This window comes from Mus pahari, chromosome 4, assembly GCF_900095145.1.
Source record: "Mus pahari chromosome 4, PAHARI_EIJ_v1.1, whole genome shotgun sequence".
NCBI lineage: Eukaryota > Metazoa > Chordata > Mammalia > Rodentia > Muridae > Mus > Mus pahari.
Window position 1 is genome coordinate 57,805,174 of NC_034593.1, and position 4,531 is coordinate 57,809,704.

Sequence of the window (4,531 nt, forward strand, 5' to 3'; positions counted from 1 at the left end):
ACCTAGGAAAGAGATCAGGAATTACAGATCCAAGTACTGCCAACAGAATACAAGTGATAGAAGAGAGAATCTCAGGTATAGAAGATATTGTAGAAGAGATGATACAACTGTCAAAGAAAATTCAAAACATAAAAAACTCCTAACCCAAAACATTCAGGAAATTCAGGACACAATGAAAAGACCAAATCCAAGGATAATCAGAATCGCTCTCCTAAGCTACGTGTCTCTATGCCTTCAAACCACCATCCCACAAACATGGATCGGGTAATGCAGTTTGTAGAGCCAAGTCTGCAATTTGTAAAGGACTCAATTCGGCTGGTTAAAAGATGCACCAAACCTGACAGAAAAGAATTCCAGAAGATTGCCATGGCTACAGCTATAGGATTTGCTATCATGGGATTCATTGGCTTCTTCGTGAAACTGATCCATATCTCCATTAATAATATTATTGTGGGTGGCTGAGTCCTTTCTCATCATGGGACAAGTGAACCAGTGAAGGGATGACAAGCTCATGAAGTAAAATGTTGCCTGATGCTTTGTGGTTTTTTTGTTTCTTTCCTCCTTCCTATAAGGTTTTCCACTTCTCAATTAAAATAATTTCAAAATAAATATTTTTTCAATAACAGACATTTATCAAATTTTACTAAAAGATGATACTAGATTTTTTTATTCTCTTAAAGTTTTTGGTTTGAAGGAATAAATTACAATAATAGCTGGGGGGAAAAAAATAATCAGAGTAGAGGAGAATGAAGATTCCCAGCTCAAAGAACCTGAAAATGTCTTCAACAAAATCACAGAAGAAAACTTCCCCAACCTAAAGAAAGAGATGGCCACAAAGGTACAAGAAGCCTATAGAACACCAAATAAATGGGATCAGAAGAGAAAATCTTCTTGTCACATAATTATCAAAATACTAAATGCACAGAGCAAAGAAAGAACATTAAAAACTGCAAGGGGAAAAAGGCCAAGTAACATACAAAAGTAGACCTATCAGAATTACACCAGACTTCTCAACAGAGACTATGAAAGCCAGAAGAGCCTGGTCAGAGGTCATGCAGACTCTAAGAGAGCACAAATGCCAGCCCAGGTTACTATACCCAGAAAAATCTCTCAATCAGCATAGATGGAGAAACCAAAATATTCCAGGACAAAACCAAATTCAAGCAGTATCTATCTACCAACCCAGCCCTGCAGAGGATCCTGGGAGGAAAACTCCAACACAAGGACGGTACCTGCACCAAGGAAAGGACAAGATACAGCATCTCACAACAAAGCCAAAAGCAGAAAGCCACGAGCACATAAAGCCACCTACAAAAACAAAGATATCAGGAACCAAGAGTCGTCTCTCTTTAATATCTCTCAATATTAATAACTCAACTCACTTATAAAAAGACATAAGCTAACAGACTGGATACACAAACAAGATCCAACATTTTTCTGCATACAAGAAATGCGCCTCAATAACAAAGACAGGCACTATCTCAGAGTAAAAGGATGGGAAAAGGTCTTCCAAGTAAATGGTCCCGGGAAACAAGAGTAGGAGTTGCCATCCTAATATCAATAAATTAGACATTCAAACAAAAGTTATCAATCGTGATGAAGCAGGACACTTCATATTCATCAAGGGAAAATCCACCAAGAGAATGTCTCAATTCTGAACATCTATGCTCCAAATGCAAGAGCACCCAAATTCATAAAAGAAACTTTACTAAAACTCAAAACACACATTGAATCCCACACAATAATAGTGGGAGATTTCAACACCCAACTCTCACCAATGGACAGGACATTGAAACAGAAACTAAACAGAGACACAGTGAAACTAAGAGAGGTTATAAACCAAATGGATTTAACAGATATCTACAGAACATTTCACCCTAAAGCAAAAGCACCTCATGGTACATTCTCCATAACTGACCGTATAATTGGTCACAAAACAACCCTCAACAGGTACAAGAAAATTGAAATAATGCATCCTATCAGATCGCCATGGCCTAAGGCTGGTCTTCAATAACAGCAAAAACTACAGAAAGCCCACATACACATGGAAACTGAACAATTCTCTACTCAATGACAACTTGGTCAGGGAAGAAATAAAGAAAGAAATTAAAGACTTCCTGGAATTTAATGAAAATGTTGACACATCATACCCAAACTTATGGGACACAATGAAAGCAGTGATAAGAGGAAAGTTCATAGCACTTGTGCTGTGGTAAAGAAACTGGAGAGATCTTATACTAACAACTTAACAGCACACCTCAGAGCTCTAGAACAAAAAGAAGCAAACTCACCCAACAGGAGTAGAAGGCAGGAACTAGTCAAACTCAGGGCTGAAATCAACCAAATAGAAATAAAGAAAACAATACAAAGAATCAGCAAAAACAGAAACTGGTTCTTTGAGAGAATCAACAAGATAGATAAACCCCTAGCCAAACTAACTAAAGGGCCAAGAGGCAGTATCCAAATTAGTAAAATCAGAAATGAAAAGGGAGACAAAACAACAGAAATGGGGGAAATTTTTAAATAAATAGTCAGATCCTACTTTAAAAGTCTATATTCAACAAAACTGGAAAATCTAGACGAGATGGAGAGTTTTCTAGACAGATGCCACATACCAAGTTAAATCAAGAACAGGTAAACTATCTAAACAGGTCCATATCACACAAGGAAATAGAAGTCATTAAAAAACCTCACAACCAAAAAAAACCCAGGGTCAGATGGATTAAGTCTAAAATTCTACCAGACCTTCAAAGAAGACCTGAGACTAATTTTCCTCAAACTATTCCATAAAATAGAAACAGAAGGAACACTACCTAACTCATTTTATGAAGCCACAATTACTCTGATACCTAAACCACACAAGGACCCAACCAAAAAAAAGAGAACTTTAGACCAATCTTGCTTATGAATATCAATGCAATAATACTCAATAAAATTCTTGCCAAGTGAATCCAAAAACACATTAAAACCATCATTCACCATGATCAAGTAGGCTTCATCTCAGGGATGCAAAGTTGGTTTAATATACAAAAACCCACTAATGTATCCACTATATAAACAAGCTCAAAGAAAAAATCACATGACCATCTCCTTAGATGCAGAAAAAGCATTTGACAAAATACAACACCCCTTCATGTTAAAAGTATTGGAGAGAATCGGGAATTCAAGGCCCATACCTAAACATAATGAAAGCAATTTACTGCAAACCAACAGCCAATATCAAGTTAAATGGAGACATACTTGAAGCAATCCCACTGAAATCTGGGACAAGACAAGAATGCCCACTCTCCCCATATCTATTCAATATAGTACTCGAAATGTTAGCTATAACAATAAGACAACAAAAAGAGATCAAGGGGATAAAGATTGGCAAAGAAGAAATAAAGGTATCACTATTTGGAGATGATATGATAGTATACATAAGCGACCCCCAAAATTCTTGTTTGCCACCTGACGAGCTTTGAGGAAGTGACTGGATCTAGGAGAGTAAAACCTAATCAGAATATTAATTCACTGATGCATTCATAATATGATGACATTTACTGGGAAGTGAGACTTAGTTGGGGGAAATAAAGAGTTACACCCTGACTCTGCTCTCTCAGTGCCTCCCTCTGTCCCATGGCCACCATTCGATGACAGTTTGCCTCTGCTTGACATTACACCCTGGTGTTCTGCTTCACAGTGGCTAAGAATCGACTGAAACCTTCCATCTCATGAGCCAAAATAAGTTCTTCTAGTCTCAATATCATTAGTTTTCAAGGAAATGTGAATTAAACCCAAAGTATACCCATTAAACAGGCTAAAATTTAAGTCTAAAACAACCACTATTAATTAGCAAGAGCACAGAGCAACCAGAACTCTCCCATCTTTCCAGTGGAAGAAACATGATCACAGTTTTCAACATGTTAGTAAGTATTTATTAAAGACTTTACTCACTAACAACATATTTATCAAGCATCTACCATGCATATAATATATATGATGTACATACCATGAATATAATATATATGCTGTACATACTATGTATATAATATCATTTCAAAGATTTGAATTTCACTTTGAGATGAAAAAAGGTTTGGAAATAGTTGATGGGATAGTGATGGTTGTACAATATTGAATGTTACCGGTGACACTGAATTATACTTAAAAATAGGTAACTAGTAAGTTTTATGGTATAAATATATATCTTTATTGTGGTAAGATACATATATATTTTTAAGATATATTGAGATACTTTACTGTGGTAAGATATATATATGGTGATAAGACATATATATGGTGGTAAGATATCAAAGATAGCTATATATGTATATATATATATATATGTGTGTGTGTGTGTATTAATACAGTAAAATATCTTATTTGCATTTAATAAAGGAAAAACTATTCTGTAGCTTTCCTTATAGATTTGCAGAGACTATTTAATAGTAATAAAGTTAGGATAATTGTTCCACCTTATCTGTGGCAAAAATGTGGAGAAAAATATTTGTCTAGAAGGTCTTCTAAGGGTTTAAGATGAGGGTGATTTTGA

General features: G+C 35.7%; 1 pseudogene; it reads left to right on the forward strand.

Moving 5' to 3' along the window:
* Window positions 1–255: 255 nt before the first annotated feature.
* On the forward strand, window positions 256–462 carry LOC110320967 (annotated as a pseudogene).
* The last annotated feature ends 4,069 nt before the right edge of the window (window positions 463–4,531 follow it).